Source organism: Chiloscyllium punctatum, chromosome 19 (assembly GCF_047496795.1).
Source record: "Chiloscyllium punctatum isolate Juve2018m chromosome 19, sChiPun1.3, whole genome shotgun sequence".
Classification (NCBI taxonomy): domain Eukaryota; kingdom Metazoa; phylum Chordata; class Chondrichthyes; order Orectolobiformes; family Hemiscylliidae; genus Chiloscyllium; species Chiloscyllium punctatum.
Window position 1 is genome coordinate 61137851 of NC_092757.1, and position 23463 is coordinate 61161313.

At 43.6% G+C, this 23463-nt stretch overlaps 1 pseudogene; it reads right to left on the reverse strand.

The window, feature by feature from the left end:
• Positions 1-23463, reverse strand: part of LOC140491194 (eosinophil peroxidase-like) — a 55623-nt pseudogene that overhangs the window by 29175 nt on the left and 2985 nt on the right.

Genomic DNA, 23463 nt, shown 5'->3' on the forward strand with positions numbered 1-23463 from the left:
TTCCCTTGAGATTTATTAAATTCAATCCCACAACTTGCTGCGCTGGGATTTGGAATTTAGTTAGTGACTTGAATTACCGTGACGTTAACAGTGACATTTTCTCTGTACCTGCTGAAAAGCTCCCAGGATTTTTCTCGCTTCCTGATAGGTTGTTTCTCCGCTCCAGTGAGGGTTCAGCTTCTTCAACTCTCTCGCTAAATGATTGTGTTCCCGGAGAAATATGGTGTACGTAGCTGTCAATGCCAGTTGTTCATTGACACGTACATCCCCTGTGAACAGGATCAATGTTGGGCTCACCATTGTCTTGTTAATGATAGAGACAGAGATATGGAGAAATACGTAACAGAACAGCCACCTGAGTATGGTGGTGCAGTAGAATCAGGAAATCCAGGGTATTCAGGAAGTATGAGAAAGAAGCTCAGAGACCATTATACATCCCATTTTAACAGCCAGGTACATAAAGTATGAATTATAAGTAGGATTAGGGGAGCTTGCCTTTCTATTCCATCTGACCATGGTTGATCTGGTTGTGGCTTAAAATGTATTTTCATGACTCACTAAACCCAGTGAGCCCTTCATTCGTCAAGAATCTGCATAAGTCTGGTTTTAAAGTATTTAATGATCCTGCCTTCTAAATTTGGGGGTGGGGGGTGGTGGTGAGAGAATTCTGAAGTCCTACAAAACTCTATGAGAAAAAGATCTCTTCATCTCTATCTGAAATGGGAGACCTAGTATTTTAAAATTGCAACGCTAGTTCCAGCCTCCCTCACCAGGCAGCACACACTCAGGATCTCATATGCTCCAGGTGGAGAAACGTCTAAACTTCCTGCACTAATTTAATTCTGCCTCTTGTGTATTCCCAATTTTAATCACTCTGCCATGAGTGGCCACTTGAACCAAGCAACAGCACTTTCCTTACATCCCACAAACTCATTCCCACCTTTATTCCACTCCTTCAAACTTACCTCTTTGATTCAGCTCTTCATCATTTAACCCAACCTCTCCTTGCGGGCCATTACAACACTTTGTTGAAGCATCTTGGGGCATTTTGTTGTACTAAGAGATATTGGAAAATTAAGTTCATTATTAATGTCCTCATAATTTTATGTTTGGATTGTACAGGATAGACAGAATTCCACAAAAAATATTTTTTGCTGAAATGACACTTTTGTGAATGCTCCAATGAGAACTCACTGTACAGAGATGATCAGTTAATTTTCTTATCAAATCTGACTGGTTCTAGCTTGTGCTGTAGATTTCTCTCCATTCTTCCCATGAAATCTGTAAAGGAGTCTGGAAATTCTGGGTAATCCAAGATGGAGGGAAGGAAACGTAGTTGTGGCCGTAAGAGCTGCTCCTTGTTTGAGGTAGTTTAGGTGTTGGAACTGATTTCCTTGAATTCTAGGAGCAGTAATTACTGTTTTATATTGTTGCATTGTTTTGGAAAATTGGGAAAGAAAAATCAAAACAACACAATTTTAAAAAGGAGGAAAACAGACAAAGGTAGTGACCACATGGGTAGTGATTCATACAGAAAAAGAAACGTCAACTTGCTGTCTGACCCAGCAGTAGCTGCTGCCTTTGCTGCCTGCTTTCAAATATGTCTGGACATCGGAGCTTGTTCTAAGAAAAATAAACAAACAGCAAAATACACAGCGGAACTTGGAGAAACCTGAATGTCGGAGCTCACTGCAGGACAGCAGCTAAATGGCTTTTCAAATCTTACTGGTTTTCTTTTGTAAATCTACAATAGTGAATAGTGTTTTTTAAAATTATATCTAGTTATTAAGATCTGTCTGTTGCTTAAACTTTAAAAATATGAAAACATAGGTCCTAAACTAGCATGATTTTAGTGCAGCGAAAACTGCGCTATTTTCAAGGTCTTTAGATTGTTAAGGTGCAAAGATGGCCGTTAGCAGAGTGATGTGCTCTTCCTGACAGATATGGGAGACAGCTTCCATGTTAACGATGATTATGAATCAGTTAGAGTGGCAGCTAGAGGCAATGGGGAATTAACAGGAGTTAGGGGATGGTTGGCAGTTGCAGGGAGGGAGTTAAACCGAAGATACAGTTGGATAAATGGGGGACCTCCAGAAAAGGTAGGAGAGGGAGGCAGATAGTGCAGGAGTCTCCTGGGGCCATCCCCATCTCAAACAAGTATGCTTATTTGGAAAATGTAGTGGGTGATGGACTCTCAGGGGAATGTAGTACTGGTAGCCAGGGTTCTGGTATGATTAGCTCTAACGTAACAAGGGATACACCAGGTTAGAGGTGAACGATTGTGATAGGGACACAGACAGATGATTCTGTGGCTGACAGCAAGACATCAGAATGGTGTGTTGTCTCCTTGGTGTCCGGATCAAGGATATCTTGGAGAGGGGGCAAAATATTCTCAAAGGGGATAGGGACCAGCAGAAGGTCATTGTACACATTGGAACCAACGACATCGGAAGAGATAAGGACGAGATTCTGAGGAGAGAACACAGGAAGTTAGGCAAGAATTTAAAAAGGAGCTCTCGAAGGAAGTGATGTCTGAATTACTTCCAGTGCTACGAGCTAGTGAGGGTAGGAATAGGAGGATAGAGCAGATGAATGCATGGCTGAAGAGCCAGTGTATGGGAGAAGGATTCATATTTTTGATCATTGGAATCTTTTCTCAGGTAGAAGTGACCTGTATAAGAAAGGCAGATTGCACCTGAATTGGAAGGGGACTAATATACTGGCAGGGAGATTTGCTAGAGCTACTCAGGAGGATTTAAACTTGTAAGGTGGTGGGGTAGAGTGGCGCAGGGGGAGGAGGTTTGGTGGCAGGTTTGGTGGGTGGGACCCAGGGAGATAGTGAGGAAAGTGATCAGACTGACACTGGCACAGTTGGGAAATGGAGCAAGTCAAACAGTTAGGGCAGGCAGGAATAAAGTAGAGAATGAGGTAGGATTGATAAATTAAATCGCATTTATTTCAATGCAAGAAGCATAACAGGGAAGTCAGATGAACTCAGGGCATGGTTAGGAACACGGAACTGGGGTATGATAGCAACTACAGAGACATGGCTCAGTGAATGACAGGACTGGCAGCTTAATGTTCCAGGATACAAATGCTGTAGGGAATATAGAAAAGGGGGCAAGAGAGGAGGGGAAATGGTGTTTTTGATAAGGGATAGAATTATGGCTGGACTTAGGGAGGATATTCTTGGGAATACATCCAGGGAAATTATTTGGGTGGAACTGAAAAATAAGAAAGTGATGATCACATTATTGGAATTATATTATAGACCCCCTAATAGTCAGAGGGAAATTGAGAAGGAAATTTGTAAGGAGAACTCAGTTATCTGTAAGAATAACAGCATGGTTATGATAGGAGATTTTAACTTTCCAAATATTGGCTGAACTGCCATAGTGTTAAGGGTTTAGATGGAGAGGAATTTGTTAAGTGCGTACAAGACAATTTTCTGATTCAGTATATGGATGTATCTACGAGAGAAGGTGCAAAACTTGACCTGCTCCTGGGAAATAAGGCAGGGCAGGTGACTGAGGTGTCAGTGGGGGAGCATTTTGGGGCCAGCGACCATAATTCTGCTAGATTTATAACAATAATGGAAAAGGATAGACTGGATCTAAAAGTTAAAGTTTTAAGCTGGAGGAAGTCCAGTTCTGACAGTATTAGGCAAGAACTTTCAAAAGTTGGTTGTGGGCAGATGTTCACAGGTAAAGGGATGGCTGGAAAATGGGAAGCCTTCAGAAATGAGATAACAAGAGTCCAGAGACAGCATGTTCCTGTCAGGGTGAAAGGGAAGGCTAATAGGTATAGAGAATGCTGGATGACTAAAGAAATTGGGGTTTTGGTCAAGAATAAGCAGGAAGTATATGTCAGGTATAGACAGCAGGGATCGAGTGAATCCTTAGAAGAGTATTAAGGCAGTAGTATACTTAAGAGGGAAATCAGGAGGGCAAAAAGGGGACACGAGACAGCTTTGGCAAATAGGGTTAAGTAGAATCCAGAAGAATTGTACAAATACATTAAGGACAAAAGGGTATCTAGGGAGAGAATTGGGCTCTTAAAGATCAAAAAGGCAACCTATGTATGGAACTGCAGGAGATGGGGGAGATACAAAATGAGTATTTTGCATCAGTGTTTACTATGGAGAAGGATATATAAGATTAGATTAGATTAGATTACTTACAGTGTGGAAACAGGCCCTTCGGCCCAACAAGTCCACACCGACCCGCCGAAGCGTAACCCACCCGTTCCCCTACATTTACCTAAGATGTTTGACCATCTTTTCCAAAATTTGCTGAAAATGGAAGCTTAATACTTTTCATTCACTAGTTTTGTGACAGAGCAGCCTCTCTTCCAAACATCTAAATATTACTTTTCTATTTTTTTCATTAACCAGGCCACTGGTGACTATAGTAGAACCCCCATTTCTGTAGATTTGGTTTCCGCAGTTTACCGCGGTGCAGAAATATTACATGGAACATTCCAGAAATAAATCCAGGAGGCTGCCAGGGAGGTAAGTTCCCCATTTAAATGGGAGGGTTCGCTACTATCCACAGTTTTGGGCATCCCAGGTAGGCCTTGGAACGTATCACCTGTGGATACAAGGGACACCTGTATAAAAAATACACTCTGAGAATAGAACTTGAGGAAATAAATAGCGACATTCTGAAAAATGTCCTTACAGAGGAGAAGGTGCTGGATGTCTTAAAACATATAAAAGTGGATAAATCCCCAGGACCTGATCAGGTGTACCCTAGAACTCTGTGAGAAGCCAGGGAAGTAATTGCTGGACCCCTTTGTGCCATTGCTAGCCACAACGAGGTGGCAGAAGACTGGAGGTTGGTTAACGTGGTGCCATTATTTAGGAAAGGTGGTAACGAATCCTGACGGACAGCATGTACATGTATTTGGAAAGGCAAGGACTGATTAAGGACATTCAACATGGCGTTGTGCGTGGGAAATCGGGTCTCACAAACTTGATTGAGTTTCTTGAAGAAGTAACAGGGAGGATTGATGAAGGCAGAGCAGTGGACGTGATATATATATGGACTTCATTAAGGTGTTCGACAAGATTGCTCTTGGTAGACTGGTGAGCAAGGTTAGATCACACGGTATACAGGGAGAAATAGCTACTTCAATACAGAACTGGCTCAAAGTTAGAAGACAGATGAGGTGGTGGAGGGTTGCTTTTCAGACTGGATGCCTGTGACCAGAGGTGTGTGACAAGGATCGGTGCTGGGCCCTCTGATTTTCATCATTTAAATCAATGATTTGGTGTGAATATAGGTGGAATGATTAGTAAGCTTGCAGATGATACCAAAATTGGATGTGTAGTGAAGTCCATTTGCCTCAGGTTCCAACGGGGTCTTGATCAGGTAGGCCGATGGGCAGAGGAGTGGCCCATAGAGATAGAGTTTAATTTAGATAAATGTTAGGTGCTGCATTTTAGAAAGGCAAATCAGGGCAGGACATATACACTTAATGGTAGGGCCCCAGAAACGTTGTGAAACAAAGAGACCTTGGACCTCACAGTTCCTTGAAAGTGGAGTTGCAGGTAGATAAGATAGTGAAGAAGGTGTTTTGTATGCTTGCCTTTATTGGTCAGTACATTGAATACAGGAGTTGGGAGGTCACGTTGCAGCTACAGGACATTGGTTAGGCTACTATTGGAAAACTGCATGCCATTCTGGTTTCCCTGCTATGGGAAGAATGTTGTAAAACATGAAAGGATTCAGAAAAGATTTACAAGGATGTTGCCAGGGTGGGAGAGTTTGAGCTACAGGGAGAGGCTGAATAGGCTGGGGCTGTTTTTCCTGGAGCGTCGGAAGCTGAGGCTATAGACCTTATAGAGATCTAGAAAATCATGAGAGGCATGCATAGATAAACAAGGTAAATAAACAAAGTTTTTTTCTCAGGCTGGGGAAGTTCAGAACTAGAGGGCATTGGTTTAAGGTAAAGATTTAAAATGGACCTAAATGGCAACTTTTTCATGGAGTAGGTGGTGCGTGTATGGAATAAGCTGCCAGAGGAAGTGATGGAGACTGACACAATTACAACATTTAAAAGGTATCTGGATGGGTACACAAATAGGAAGGGTTTAGAGGGATATAGACCAAATGCTGGCAAATGGGACTAGATTAGTTTAGGATATCTGGTCAGCATGGACGACTTGGACCAAAGTGTCTATTTCTATGCTGTACATCTCTACGACTCTATGAGGCTCCTGAGAAGCAGCAGTGACTGATTAGATTAGATTAGATTCCCTACAATGTGGAAACAGGCCCTTCAGCGCAACAAGTCCACACTGACCCTCTGAAGAGTAACCCACCCAGTCCCATTTCCCTTTAACTAATGCACCTCACAATATGGGCATTTTAGCATGGCCAATTCACCTGACCTGCGCATCTTTGGACTGTGGGAGGAAACGACAGCACTCGAGGAAACCCACACAGACACGGGGAGAACGTGCAAACTCCACACAGTCGCCCAAGGTTGGAATTGAACCTGGGACCCTGGTGCTGTGAGGCAGCAGTGCTAACCACTGAGCAGGTAAATTCTTTTTCCTGGGGTTGGGGAGTCCAGAACTATAGGGCATAGGTTTAGGGTGAGAGGGGAAAGATATAAAAGAGACCTAAGGGGCAATTTTTTCACATAGAGGGTGGTACGTGTATGGAATGAGCTGCCAGAGGAATTGGTGGAGGCTGGTACAATTGCAACATTTAAGAGGCATTTGGCTGGGTATATGAATAAGAAGGGTTTGGAGGGATATGGGCCGGGTCCTGGCAGGTGGGACTAGATTGGATTGGGATATCTGGTCGGCACGGATGGGTTGGACCGAAGGGTCTGATTCCATGATGTATATCTCTATGACTACTGAGTTCTGCCAAAACCACTGTCAAATTTGTGGGAAAGTAGCCTCAAAATGGTTGCCTGTTTTTCTATGTTGATCAAGATAGTGGCTGGCACTCTTCCAGTTCAGAATTTGCAGACATCCACCAAGTTGGAAGCTTTGTGCCCCTTTTAAACCTATGAAGTTTCAGGCCAATATCTGTCAGGGCAAACCTGGGTAAATGAAAGGAATATCCCCTTTGAAGGTGGCACGGGACCAGATTTCTTAAGCCAGCTGTTACTCACCAGCTACAAAACACAGAGTTGAATTTTCATTTGTGAAACAACTTTCCCCCATATTTCCACAAAGGTTGCTTGAACTGGTGTTAGATGGTAAATATTCTTGCCCCTTGTCAGAGTATTCCGTGTTGACAGCCAACAGGCCAAGTTCATTAGTGAGGTTTCTGAGTTTGTTGGCCACACAGTCCATGCTGCCATAGACTTGATTCACATCAATGAAAGATGTAAGTACATTCATCTGCTGCCGAGTGTTGACATCTCCAAACAATGAGCCCAGCTCACTGATGCCACACGCAGGAGCTGACCGGATGAATGGCAAGCATATACGCTGGTTCTTGATTCTTGTGTCACCAGGAGGGATCTGTCAGGAAAGGTGCAGAACACTTTCAACAACAGTTCAGTCACAAACTGTTTTACAAACACTAATAAGAAGAGTAGAAAGAAAATTGGGGCTGAGCAAATTAGTGACATTTCAGTTGATTAGAAAGTCAACTGCTCTAGGATGGGTACACAGTGCCAAGGTAAACAGAAAAACCTCCGTAGGATTTGGACTTTTTAAAGATTATTTGCTCATGGGTTGTGGACATCACCAACTATGCAGCATTTATTACTCTCATTGTATTTGAGCTGAATGGTTTGTTAGGCTCATTTCAGAAGGCAGCCACAAATCAACTCCAAGTTACACACAGAACAGAGAAAACCAGGCAAGGATGGCAGATTTCCTTCTCTACAGAACTTTAGTGAAGGAGATGGGCTTTACAGCAATCAGTAATAGTTCCATGGTCAACATCTGGCAGGCTTTTAATTCCACATTTAATTCACCAACTTTAATTTGAATCAATGACCTCATTGCTGCTTGGGCCATGGTCTTCTTTAATTAGAGAGATAAAACATAGACTGAGAGATTGTTTTGCAGAAAACCTATGATCTGTCTGCAAAAAATCCCCTGAGCTTCCAGTTGCCTGACACTTCAGCAAGTCACTGTGATCCCTGACCGATACCTCGGTCTCAGGCTTGCTGCAGTGCTCCAGTCAAGCTCAGTGCAAGCTGGAAGAACAGCACCTCATTTTCCGCTTGGGGACCTTGCAATCTTCAGAACTCAATATCAAGTTCAATAATTTCAGAGCCTGTACAACTTCCACAATGTCCTTTACTCACCTGAACACCCCCAGGCCCTGTCTTTCTCACACTTTGAGCTCTGTCTCCACCTATTTACTTATTCCTTTCCCCAAGCTTCCACTGCCTGTCTTCAGCATATATACCAGTTTCCTAGCCACTAGTATTTCTCACAAAAAATTCACTGGACCCATAATGTTGGTTCTGTTTTCTCTGTACCGATGCTGCCAGACCTGCTAAGTTTCTCCAGTGATTTCTGTTTTTGTTTCTGATTTCCAGCATCTGTAGACCTTTGTTTTATTATCTCCACAGATTAGCAAGGGTTTCTGGTTGACAAGTCCACTGATAATACCTGTGCATCACACCCACTCTATTATTACTGCTATGCCACTGTCTCTTATTACAAGCTGAGGCCTCCTGTCAGTGAAAGCTAAAAATGTCAGTGTGTATTGCCCATGTCTGAAACAGGCAGTGATCCGCTGCATTTACAAAGAAGAGTCTCCAGTGCTCTTTTGAGAATCCCACTACAGAATTAGTTAACCATGAGGCAACTGGATCCCCCACGGCTCTCAGAAACCAGGCCTGCTTGGAGCTTATCTGGCTGTTAAACTACAAATATCCAAATATGGAACTTAGAGGTGCTCCTCTTGACAGCATGTTCAAAAATCACTGTTTTTTGGAGTACCCAGAATTTCCCGTCATTATTCTTCACTGGTCTTTGCAATTCTCCATTCCTGATGGATTCTTCTGTCCCACAGAATATGGGACGCTAGAGTAATTCTGGTGACACTATTAAGACCTGCCTAATGCTCTGCAATACTTGAATGTTACACAATGTTACAGAATTGGTGTAGCCCTCAAGGTTGTGTCTCCTGAAAGTGCTGGCAGACAAAGACCTTATGGTTGACCACAGCTGGTCAATAAATATACAGACAATGTCTCTGTTATTCAAAGCATTAAAGAACAAGATGGACCTTGTTTTTAGGGGTATTTGTACGTCTTGTCAACAAATTGCAATTGAGGTGCTTTGACTGACATGCTGAAATGAAGGTTCGTTGGAAACACTGTGGTGAGTTACTGGAACATTATGGAGTGTTTTGCTGGTCACAGGCAGAAAATAACATTCCTTTCACAGATAAGGGGGCAGCATTTGCAGTGCTACAGATTCTACAATATAAATCATATATGAAGAGGAGGAGTGGGGGTAAATTAATGTGAATGGAAGAGTGCACTTTTGAAATCCCTACCTCCAAAGTGCCTCCTATGAGTATCAATCCTGCACTGATAATGAGCAGAGTCTCAGGAGGATTTTATATGAATCAACAACATGGCCTGGAGTTTTAAATCAGGCGAGGATGGCCCACCCAATGGTTGTGAAGATGTTTGTAGCCTTTGCATTCTACTCAGAGAGACCCCACCATATGCTGTACGTAGTTTGCTGCAGTTTGCTTTTCCTGGAAGAACTGGGCAGAGGACAAGGGTACACATATCAGGGGGAGATGTGGCTGAAGGTGGAACTCCCATGATGAAAGAGCACCAGTCTTTCCCAGGATCGGGGATTTCCGAAGTCATCAGCTATACTGTGACTCTGCAGGTGCTAGTCCCACCACAGCAGCATGAGCTACCACTCTGTGTCAATGTATATTTTTACATGAAACATTTCATGTGTAGGGGACCAGTACAATGTTCTAGGAGTGTACAGAAGCTGGTTGTCATCATACTACACCGAGGTGCTGACTATTTTGTTTTCAATGGCTTAGGCAGCAAAATGATTGTGACCCAATGTGAATAAATGGAAATTAATGAATTTCTAGCCCCTGATTCTTTATACCAAAACTCTGACACCGAAACCAAGACTGATACCAACATCAACACTAAGGCCAAGACAACAACCAATTCGCTCTTTTTGAATTTCCTGCTTATGGGAATATTTTGTCTAACAGGACTTGAATAGATTGTTAATGTAAGATTTCTTTAGTTCCATGCTGGACAAAACGCTATTTCAGAATGAAGTTGAACAGAGCTCTCACCCGTATTGGGAAACAGGGATTTCTTTGAATGCAGGTTCTTTCACAGTCAATGCCATCACTGAAGGTCTGGATGCTGGGAGAATGAGGGCTTAAGCTCAAATCGTGATCAATCCACTGACCCCACTGCATTAGCATGTGAGAGATTTCTGTATCCATGACTACGGCTTCATTGGGTGTTCTCAGGATTGTGTTTAACACTTTGCGAACCTGGATGAGAAATATAAAATTTTCATGACAAGAAAACAATGCAAATGTTAATCTATCATCACACCATCTTCATGGCACCCTGATCTGCTCTTTGAGCTGTGTTAGTAAATATGGGGACACTAATGAAGGCTGACACCGCATCAGAGCAGCTCTAGAGGTATCCAAAAGGAGATGGCAATGTTCTTTAGACTGTCTCACAAAGGAGACCATTTCACACATCAGTCTGCAGTGTGGTCTTTCCAAATGATGCTCTCTGTTTTGTTCTGTGCCTGTACTCTTAGGAATTGGATTCATTCAATGTAGGGATAAGTCATAAAAGAATGTTAAAGGATGGAAAGAGAGAAATGAGCTTCATCCCATCTGACTGGATTGGATTTATTGCTGACTGAAAGGACACTGTACGAACACACCCACTGCCTGCTCTCAGTAAGGTGGGGTTCTGTACAATTGGCAGTAGATTTTTCAGCGAATCAGATTTATTTCTGCCTCATGTGGGAATAGTTACCAGTGGCAGAGGGAATCTTAATATTCGCTTGTTTGGAGTCCAGCCCAGTGGAAGTGAAAATCCATCCTCATAGCAAGGTGGGAGCCATCGGCTGTGTGCAGTGTGGGATGTTCCCAGGTGAGGTTTCATCCTGAAAATCAAAAAAAAAATTCATTTCTATATTTTTATGAGTGTAAGAGCTGTTGGAAGAGCTTTCCTAGACATCTGGGCAGAATTAATATCTCGCAAATGCTTATGTTTTATGCTATGTTAAGAGTTGGTGATATTAAAAATAATTCTTTGGCTCACAGGTAGAAACCAAGCTCAGTAAAAGCAACTTTAGTGATGGAGAAAAAGTTAGAATTCCATCTGAGATCAAAGGAGGGATTGAAGTGAAGAACATCAATACCTGAAGGAGGACAAAAGATAAAAAATGGGACATGTTTGATTTGATTTATTATTGTCACGTACTGAGATATAGTGAAAAGTATTGTTTTGCATGCTAACCAACCAAATCACACCTGAGAAGGTACACCTGGGTAACAGTACAGAATGCAGAATATAGTGTTACAGCTATAGAGAAGGTACAGAGAAAGATCAACCCTAATATATGAGAGGTCCATTTACAAGGTACAATTGCAACATTGAAGAGGCATTTGGACAGGTATACGAATAGGAAGGGTTTGGAGGGATATGGGCCGGGTGCTGGCAGGTGGGACTAGATTGGGTTGGGATATCTGGTCGGCATGGACAGGTTGGACCGAAGGGTCTGATTCCATGCTGTACATCTCTGTGGCTCTGATAACAGTGGGGAATGTTCTTAAATCTGTTGGCATGTATTTTCAAACTTTTGTATCTTCTGCCCAACGGAAGAGGGTGGAAGAGATTATAACCAGGCTGGAAGGGATCTTTGATAATGTTGGCTGCTTTGCCAAGGCAGCGGGAAGTTAACCTTGTAAGAAGCAAAAAGTCTTTTGAGTATGAATTCCACAAGGGAATGGCCAGGGACGGAGAGGGCAGGTGTATATACAAATGTGTTAAGCGTGATACCTTCCTTGGATTGCTGAAATTGACTCTTGAAAGCTTTTAGGATACAGGGGAGGTAAGTCACTTCTGCACCATTTCTCTTAACTCCTCCACTCTAAATGACCAAACTGTTTCTCCAACAGCCAGTACTGGACAAGCATGAAGTCCCTTTGATTCAAATTGGGAAAACCAATGTCATTGTCTTCAGACCTGTGAGAGATTCTGTTCCCTTACCAACACCTTAATCCTTCTCCATGCAACTGTCTTAAGTTGAAACACACTGTTATGTTTTGTTGCTAACTTTGCCCCTGGGATATAAATTTATCTGCCTATGTTCCTGCTTCAGTTTATCTGTTGCGGAAGCCTTCATCCATGCTTTGCTACCTCTAGTATTAACTATTCCATCATACATCTGGTTAACCTCATACATTATACTCTGGGTAATCTTGAATCCATCCAAAACTCTGCTGCCCATGATCTCACTCATAACAAGGTCCCTTCACACATTTCCTTCACATCTGCTGAGCTCTAAATTGACTCCTTGTTAAGCAATACTTTGAATTTAAAATTCTCCCCTGGATTTTTCAATTCCTCCATGACCTCTTTCTTTGAGTAATCTCCTCCATCAACCCTCTAAGATATCTGTGCTCATCCAATTATTCTTGGTTTTAATTGCTCTGTCATTAATGGCTGAGCTTTATACTGCTGAAGTGATAAGCTCTGGAATACTGTCCAAGATTAATTCTTCATCTCTGTCTGTCTTCCATAACTGACTGTTTAAAACCCAACATTGATGTGGTTTATTGGGTAACTACCAAAATGATTTGGTCTGATGTTCCTGACATGTTAGCCAAATATAAACCTCAAGAACTGGATTCTTGTTAAGTATCTTGAATTATACATAGTATGGGTTCTGAGGTTACTAATGATATGGATAAAAGTTACAGTAACTGCAGTCAGACTCTTATTATTACTAAACCTTTATGCAAAATATAACATGGTCAACTACACAATTCTCTTCCAATTCCTCTCCTCATTTGTCCAGTTTGGTGGGATGTCCGCAAATTGGTTCCTGAATCTGAAAATTGTTTCCATTCGAATCCTCTATCATTGTCTCTGCAATCCCAACAAACAAATTGTTCAGCTCCCCTCCCAGCATAACAATGTTACACATTGGTAACATCATCCACAGACATAGAATCAGCTTCCAGCTGCTTGCTGAAGACAATTAGCTCTGCTTCTTAAAATATTTCATGGAATACATTCATCGATATGAATATACCAAATTAAGACTAGCAGGAAACCATTAAGCCTTTCAAGCCACCTCCGTCATCCAATAAAGGTCATGGCTGATCTGTTTCTGTTCTGAATTCCACATTCTCATCTACCCCTGATAGCTTGTGTTTTCCTTGCCTACCAAAGGTCTATCTGCGTCCTCCTTAAAAGTATTCAATAACCCGAGCTCTGTCACTTCCTGAGGCAGAGAGTTCCAAAGTCACACAATCCTCAGAGAAAAAAAACAGTCCTCTCATTTCTGTCCCACCTCTAATTTTAAAAGTGTTCTAGACTCAATCCTAAGAGTAAATATCCAATCACCATCATCTTGTCAACTCTGTTCAGAATCTGAACATCTTCAATCAATCTCAACCCCAGCAAAAACAAGCCCAGCTTGTTCACTCTTTCTTCATCAGGCAATCTGCTCATTCCAGGTATCAATCTAGTAAACCTCCTCTGAGCAATCTTAAATTCGTTTGTGGTTGTGTATAATGGAAGAATAATGTCCTTCCTTTTACATTCAGTTCCTCTTATATAAAAGGATAGCATTCCCCTAGCCTTCTCAATCACTTGCTGCATTTACATTCTAGCTTGTTGTGACTCCTGGACTGGAGCATCTAAATCTTTCTGCACTTCAGAATTCAGTAGCTGTTCTTTGTTTAAGTAAGCCTTTTTTAAAAAGTTTACTGCCAATGTAAACACTTTCACATTTTCTCACATTATACATCATCTGTCAGATTTTTGCCCACTCACTTAGTCTATCCATTTGATATGCATCACTTTTATACTTTCTCACCTATCTTAATGTCACTCACACATTTTAAGGGCCCAGCAGACCTCTGTGGAACACCACTATTATATCCAGCCTATCTAAATATGACCCATTATGCACAGTGCCTTTTTTTTTGCCAGCCAACCAACCTTCTCTCCATGCTAATGTGTTGCAACCTGCATCATGAGCTCCTACTTTGAATAGTATCTTTTTATGTTGAACCTTGTCAAAAGACTTTTGCAAATCCGAGTACTGTGCATCAACAAGCTCCCCTTTATCCTTCCAAGAACACCATTTTTCTTTCATAAAACCACAACTCTTCCAAGTACCTTGAGTTTTTTCAACTATTCAGCTTCAATCTTCTTAATAATCAAATTAAATAGCTTCCAAAAACATACAAATTAACTGGCATATATTTTTTCCAGTTTCATCCTTTGTCCCTTCTAGAGTGGATGGCTTATTGCTACTTTCCAATCTGATGGAACCTTTGCAAAATCGAATGAAGATTGGAAAATTAACAACAATATACCTACTGCCTCATTAGTCACTGCTTTTAAGACCTTACAATGAAGTCCATCAGGACCCAGAGACTTATTAACTTATAGCTCTATCAATTTGTTCAATACCACTACTGTTTCATCAAGTACCACTTTTCCTTCAATCTATTTCTTGGAATGAATGAGATGCTCTTTGTATCCTCTACAGAAGCAACAAATGTATTCACTAAATCCATTATTTCTTTTCTATCTAATATTAACTCCCCATTCTCACCCTCCAGAGGACTAACATTCACTTTACTTACTCTTCTCTTTTTCAGATACCTGTAGAAACTCTGGCTATCTGTTTTCACATTTCTAGCTAGTTTCCTCTCAGGCACCAATTTATTTGTCCTGATTAAATTTTTAGTCATTCCCTGTTGTTTTTAGAATTGCCATGAGCCATTTAAGGGTGGCTCAGTGGTTAGCACTGCTGCCTCACAGTGCCAAGGACCCAGGTTCAAATCCAGCCTCAGGTGATTGTCTGTGTGGAGTTTGCACATTCTCCCCGTGTCTGCGTGGGTTTCCTCCAGGTGCTCTGGTTTTCTCCCGCAATCCAAAGATGTACAGGTTAGGTGAATTGGCCATGCTAAATTTCCCAGAGTGTTAGGTGCATTAGTCAGGGGAAATATGGGGTCTTGGAATCGGTTTGGGTGGGTTGCCCCTCAGAGGATCGGTGTGGACTTGTTGGACTGAAGGGCCTGTTTCCATACTGTAGGTAATCTAATTTAATTTAACCTACTACTTATCTTTGCAGAATGATTACTTTTTCCTTAAGTGTGACGCTTTCCCTAACTTCTTTAGATAACCACAGACGTTGAGTTTATTTCTTGGTATTTTTCTCCATTGTAGTGATGCACCTACTTTGAAATATCTCACTAAATGTCTGCCACTGCTTCTTTATTGACCGATCCCCTACCCTAATATCCCTGTTCACTTCAGCTGGCTCAGCTTTCAGGCCCACCTTGTTACTCTTATTTAAATACTTGTCTCCAATGTTTAACAGTCTGATGTCTACAGTTGAATTAGGCAGCAAGACCTTTCAGAGATTTCAAAGGATTTTCTTGTAGATCAATAGTTTAGCACAAAAACCAGTTTCCACCTCTCTCTTCTGGACCTTTCCCTGATTAAAGGCCTTCTCCACTGGGGAAGGAGAAAGCTCCTATTTCAGAAAATAAATCACCACCAAATCACCCACGTCACTAGTTAAAATAACAAATTACAAGCACTACTCAATAGGCCCAGAGTAAAAGAAGAAAACAGGTTCTTTTTTCTTGTTCTTTGTTCCTATATCCAGCAATGCCTTTATGCATGAAAGAATGTCTTTTTTCCCTCATCACTAATCGCTCATGTTTCTGAATCATTTGATTTCAGAAAGGACGGAGGAGAATATGCCCACATCTGCGTCAATGGAGCTGAGGTTGAGAGGGTGGAGAGCGTCCTCAGACAGATGATAGTTGACAACCTGTCCTGGACTTCCCACATAGATGCCAGAGTCAAGCCTTTGCTTCCTCAGGTGGCTCAGGAAATTTGGCATGACCACAAGGACCCTCACCAACTTCTCCAGATGCACCACAGAAAGCATACTGTCCAGGTACATCATGGCCTGGTATGGCAACTGCTCTGCCCAGGACCATAAGAAAGTACAGCCCAGACCATCATAGAAGCCAATCTTCCATTCTTGGATTCAATTTACATGGCTCATTGCTCTTCAACAACCTCTTCTATCAAGCAGAAGATACAGAAGCTTGAGCACACGGACCAGCAGGTTCAGGAACAGCTTCTTCCCTGCCATTAGTAGACTGTTGAATGGACTGTCTATTTGGAAGAAGTGCACTGGAAATAATACTCAGTGCTTATGATAAAGGGACCACAATAATCATCAGTGCTTATATATAAACTGGAAAAATCAGATTGGTAATTGTATCTCAATGGGGAATTCATAGAATGCTTTCAAGTTTCTTACAGCTACATTGTGTCAAGATTAGATTACTTATAGTGTGGAAACAGGCCCTTCGGCCCAACAAGTCCACACCAACCTGCCAAAGTGTAACCCACCCATTCCCCTACATTTACCCCTTTACCTAACACTATGGGCAATTTAGCATGGCCAATTCACCTGACCTGCACATCTTTGGACTGTGGGAGGAAACCGGAGCACCCAGAGGAAACCCACGCAGACACGGGGAGAACGTGCAAACTCCACACAGTCAGTCGCCTGAGTCGGGAATTGAACCCAGGTCTCTGGTGCTGTGAGGCAGCAGTGCTAACCACTGTGCCACTGTGCCACCGTGCCGCTCACTAAGATTACTTAATGACATTTTAGTAAGGGTTCCTCCAGATAGCAGTGATCATAATACGATTGAATTTTACATCGGTTTGGAGAGGACAATAATGAGGCTAATGTCAGTGTTAGAAATGCAGGTCCTTTTAACGATAAAACAGAATAATTCCAAGGTTCATTGAAATCATGGTGATGCTCATTAGACTTTATATGTAAGCCTTCCTAACTTCAAAGAATGCTGATCTTGTTAATGTTGAGCTTGCCTAGCACACCTGCTGTGTGATGTAAACCAGTATGTCTCTGTCTAAGCTTTCTTTCACCCTATGATCTGTATGTCCTTACTTACTCTGATCTGCCTGTATTGCTCATAAATAAAGTTTTTCACTGTACTTAGGTACCCATGACAATAAATCAAATTAAATCAAATGAAAGACCACATGAACATGACAAACAGGAGCAGGAGTAAGCCATTCAACACTTTATGATCTGTTCTGCCATTTGTTTGGTTTATGGATGGTCTGATGCTGGACTCAACTCCAGTTTTTTTGCTTGCTGCCCAACAATCCTCGATTCTCTAATCAATTAAAAATCTGCCTAACTTGGTGCTGCAAATATTCAATGACTCAGCCTCCTGGGTACTGAATTCCAAAGATCATGACACTTTGAGAAATGAAATTTCTCCTCATTTCCATCTCAGACTGGATTATACAGTGCAGTTGGGAGCCCTTGCCTCCAAATCCCCACTCCCCTGCCTGGCAAGTGAATGGAGATGCTCAAGTTCACCTAACAGTCCAATTGGCCAGTATCAAAGTAAGGTATTCTCTGTCCTGAGAGATTACTTGAGAATGAGGATATTTGTTAAGCAGTTATTTGCTGAAAGTAGAGTACACAATAGTCACCTGTAGCATCAGTTCCTACCTGTTGTTGCACTCAGAGGTGAAGGTCCTGTATTGGTCTGAGAAACAGTTGTATTTACATATTGGGGGTTGATGTATGGCTAGACAGCCTGTGATACTTGCAATGGTGTCTAAGTCATTCGGTGTTAACAAATCTGCAGGAAACACACACTTATTAGCAGTTCTGAACTCTGAGAAATTCACACAAAATTCATTGGTTAAACAACAATTGAATTTCTTGTCATGGAAGGACCAATGACAGATGCAGTCAGAAATTTCCTGAGACCCTCAGCCCTCCAATAATTCTTTGAAGTATTTGTGTTCCTCTAATTCCATCATCAGTTAGAACTGCTTCACTATTGGAGACTATTTCCTAGCTCCTAACTGCTAGAAATCCCTCTCTATATGTGTCCATGTTCTAGCCCATTTCTGTACTTAAATACACCTTAAAATCTACCTCTGTCATGAAGGTTTTGGATATCTAACCTTATACATCATTCTTTGCTTGTTTCATCACACTTCTGTGAAGATATTTGCCAATTCATTGCATCAAAAGTGTAATGCGATTGATTCTATTAGTGAAGTAACCAGAGATACAAGGATAGAGCAGGAAGAGAGGACCAGCCATGATCCCTGAATGACACAGTAGGCCACAAGGGCTGAATGGCCTCTTGCTGCTCCTATCTAATACACTCTATTCTAGTGTCACAGTGCAGATGTTCACAACATTCCATGTTCTGTCTGTTGCTTTGTGCCACTGTGTGGTTTGCTGTTTGCACCACTGGGGGTTTGATCTCTGATTCACATAACTATGTATGAGAGACTTTCCCCAGCTCCCAAACAGGCTGCTTCCGGAGATGTTTATTAGAGTACAGCTTCACACATTGGTCAACAGCTAGAGCTGATAGCCAGGAAATCCACCCTGATCCTGCTCCTGCTGAAAGGATGGGACAGACTGACTGCAGAACACTGGGGCAGGTATCTGATGCAAGAAGCAAGTCTTGAACTGAGCAGTCCGGTAAAATGCAGGATCAGCTGCTAAAAATCAGACAGGATATTGCCTCTCGGTTTACTGAATTCAATCACCAGCGCTGTTCCGCCCTGGCTCACACTCACCCTGACCCCTGTCTGCACCATCCTCCTCCAAACCCGGCTTTACTGAATCATCCTCACATAGCTCAGTTTGTTATGGATTTGTAAATTCACAGGGATTTCTAAAACCAACCCATCATTCACTGGTAACGATAGAAGGAGGAGACTGGGCCAATGGAAGCCCATCTGTATCTTCTCCAGGTCCCAGTCCCTTGTTCTCTAACTGACCTGTTGCATTCAGTGAGCGTTTGTGGACTTGATGGACATGCTGCTGAATGAGGCGCAGTGTGTTTTCCATGTACTCTGCTGACCGCACAGCAACCCTGGTTGTTGCCACTGGGTGTTTGAAGAAACGCAGGAGGTCAGAAGGCTTCAAGGATCTTTTGCTTAGCTGCTGTTTTTGGCTGGAAAATAATAGACTCAGTTCAGACAGAGATAATGAGGGATTCAGATCCTGACTCAGACTACAGCTATTGCATGTTACAACGAACAAGCTCAGTGATGAATGATAAACAATGAATGATTTTATTGTCACGTATTTTACAACAGGAATTACAATAAAATACAGTGAAAAGCTATCCCAATATAGCACCATTTTGATAGTTAAAGTAAAAAGAGAAAAATGAAAAGATATAGCATAAAGAGACATCCATCACTCTCCCCCCGCACTGGGCTCACTGTTCCCTCCCACACTGGGGTCACTCTCCTCTCTCACACTCAGCTCACTCTCCCCCCGCACTGGGCGCACTGTCCCCTCCCACACTGGGCTCACTCTCCTCTCTCACACTTAGCTCATTCTCCCCCTGCACTGGGCTCACCCTCCCCTCGCTTTGGGCTCACTCTCCCCGCCCGCACTGGGCTCACCCTCCCCCCGCACTTGGCTCAATATCCCCTCTCATGCTGGGCTTACTACCCAACCTCCCCCCCCCCCCACACTCAACTCACTCTGCCCCTCCCACACTGGGCTCACTCTTCCTCCCCTCCCCCCCCGCCCCATGCTGGGCTCACTCCCCCCACACCCCCACACTGGGCTCACTCTCCCCCTCCCACACTGGGCTCACTCTTCCCCTCCCACACTGGGCTCACTCTTCTGCCTCCCCACCCCCACACCCCCCACACTGGTCTCACTCTCCCCCTCCCACACTGGGGTCACTCTTCACCCCCCCACCACCCCAACCCCCCCCACACTGGGCTCACTCTCCCTCTCCCACACTGGACTCACTCTCCCCCCCCCCCCCCCCCCCCACTGGGCTCACTCTCCCCCTCCCACACTGGTGTCACTCTTCCCCACCCCCACCTCCCCACATTGGGCTCACTCTGCCCCTCCTACACTGGGCTCACTCTTCCCCTCCCACACTGGGCTTACTCTTCTGCCCCCCCCCCCCCCCACACCACCCACACTGGTCTCACTCTCCCCCTCCCACACTGGGGTCACTCTTCACCCCCCCCACCACCACCCCAATCTCCCCCACACTGGGCTCACTCTCCCCCTCCCACACTGGACTCACTCTTCTCCCCCCACACTGAGCTCACTCTCCCCCTCCCACACTGGGGTCACTCTTCCCCACCCCCACCTGCCCACACTGGGCTCACTCTGCCCCTCCTACACTGGGCTCACTCTTTCCCTTGTACACTGGGCTCACTCTCCCCCTCCCACACTGGGCCCACTCTTCTGCCCCCCCACCCCCCCACACCCCCCACACTGGTCTCACTCTCCCCCTCCCACACTGGGCTCACTCTTCACCCCCCCACACTGGGCTCACTCTCCCCCTCCCACACTGGGCTCACTCTTCACCCCCCCACACTGGGCTCACTCTCCCCCTCCCACACTGGGTTCACTCTTCACCCTCCCACCACCTCAACACCCCCACACTGGGCTCACTCTCCCCCTCCCCACACTGGTCTCACTCTCCCCCTCCCACACTGGGCTCACTCTTCACCCCCCCACCACCCCAACCCCCCCCCCCCCACACTGGGCTCACTCTCCCCCTCCCACACTGGGCTCACTCTTCACCCCCCCACCACCCCAACACCCCCACACTGGGCTCACTCTTCCCCTCCCAGACTGGACTCACTCTCCCCCTCCCCACACTGGTCTCACTCTCCCCCTCCCACACTGGGCTCACTCTTCACCCCCCCACCCCCCCAACCCCCCCCCCCCCACACTGGGCTCACTCTCCCCCTCCCACACTGGGCTCACTCTTCACCCCCCCACCACCCCAACACCCCCACACTGGGCTCACTCTTCCCCTCCCAGACTGGACTCACTCTTCTGCCTCCCCACCGCCCCACCCCACCCCCACACTGGTCTCACTCTCCCCCTCCCACACTGGGCTCGCTCTCTCACCCCCCTGGGCTCACTCAACCCCCCCCCCCCCCCCCCAAACACTGGGCTCACTCTCCCCCACACTTCCTATCTATTTTGCCCAACCTACTCATGGTTTTGAAAACCTTTGTTAAATTTCTTCTCAGCCTTCTTCTCTCCAAGGAGATGATTCCCAATCTATACAATCTATCCACATGGCTGAAGTTTCTCATCTTGGAACCATTCTAGTAACCCCCTCCTGCATTCTCTCCAGTGCATTCACACCTTACCTGTCGTGTGTACCCAGTGCGGTATACAATACTCCAGTTGAGGTCTTGCAAGTGTCTTATACAAGATCAACATCACTCTTTGCTCTTGTACTTTATACTCTTATTAATAAAGCTAAGAACAATGCATACTTTGTTAATTTCTCTCTCCATTTGACGTTTCACCTTCTGTGATCTACACACGTATACACTCAGGTTACTTGGCTCCTGCACCACCTTTAGAATTGTATCCCCTGTTTTATATTGTCCCCTAATGTTCTTCCCACCAAAGTACATCACCTCCACATAAATTCAATGAGCTGATCCTTTGTGTACAAACCAACCTGACAATGTTACAGTGTTGGATGAGATGGTTTAATTACACTCTTTTTATATTGTGTCTCCTGTAATGCTGTAACAAGGCCAAGGAAGCCATTTTGATATTGATACATAGCCAAATAGGCCATTTTGTATTTTGTACTAATCACATGCATTGTCATAAGATCCTAATTACTGTAAAATGGTAGTGACCAGACATGAATCAAATGATTAAATGTTGATTTAGTTACAATTAATGAAGCTTAATGACAGTAGAAACATTGGGTTTTCATTTGAAATTGAAGTTCAACTGTTATAAATGTGTTTGTGTGAGAAAGTGCAGTTTCAGACAAATTATTACAACATTAAAGTATTTTGGATAACTGATAAAGGCCCCAGAAGAAAGGCAAATCACAGCCTTTCGGAGTTCAGTTCAATGATTAGAAATGATGCTTAAAATCAGATCAAAAGGCTATGTGAAACAAACTTCATTATATTTTTGTATGGTCATCTGACCACTGTCTATTGAGAAAAGTAATATTAAGAAATGCTGTTAAGAAAAGCCAGATTCTGAGGCAGAAGGGGAGTGACTCGGGGTTTAAAAGTTGGGCACTGTAACATTTTGTTGCAGTGAATCCCTGAAGACGCTTGAGGCATGAATCATATTTGCAGTTTGGAATATGCCCAAGACTGTAAGTTGCACACGATCAGGAAAGAGATCGTATCAGAGTGAGACATAGACCAAGTGAGAATATAGTTTGGTAGGATTTTAATTCACTGCCAAGGGGAAGAGGTGCTTTTTACTTAAATCCATTGATTGGTAAAAGCTATTACTTTAACTATCTATTCTGGGTTACAGTCAGATTGAAGGTAATTAGGGGAAATACTGTTTACAATTTAAAATTACAATAGGAAATGTTTTTAAAAGCATATCACAAATGAAGTCATTAAAATAGAGAGGCAAGCCAGGCAATGTGTTATACCTGCATGATATGGGAGCTGGCGGACCCTATTGTGATCCATTGTGACCACATCTTTATCAAGTGACGATTGCTGGAGGATCTTGGCTCAGAATTAATGAGCTAAAGTCCGAGCTTCAAGCAATGTGACTCATCAAGGAGGAAGAGAATTACCTGGACGCTGCGTTCCAGGAAGCAGTCACACCCCTTAGATTAACTACTTTTGAATTCAGTCAGTGTTCAGGGACAGGAGAGTGTGACTATGAATGAGGCAGCTTGAGGGATCCAGTGAATAGTGCTGTAGGAACCTCAGTCCTTGAGCTTGTCTAATAGGTTTGAGCGTCTTGCTCCCTGTGTGGATGAGAGTGGGGGCAGTAGGAACAAACTGACAATTGCACCACGGTACAAGGAACCATTCAAGAGAGGGGGGAGAAAAGAGAAATCTAGTTGCAAATCTTGTGTTCAGGATATATAACTAGGGGAATAGACATTATTCTCTATGCCGTGATTGATAAGATGTCTCTCCTGGGCTACAGAGGAACTTAGAGTGGGAGGGGAAAGATCTGGGGTTGTGGTCCATGTAGGTACTAACGGTATAGATAGAAAGTGAAAAGAAGTTTACTGAGTGTATTTGGGTAGCCTGGGGCTAAGTTAAAAATCTGAACCAGAAATGTCATAATCTCCAGTTTACTACTTGAGCCACGACCAAATTAGGGTCAAAAAGATTAAAGTGGTGAATGCATGGTTCAAAGAATAATATAGGATAAAAAGG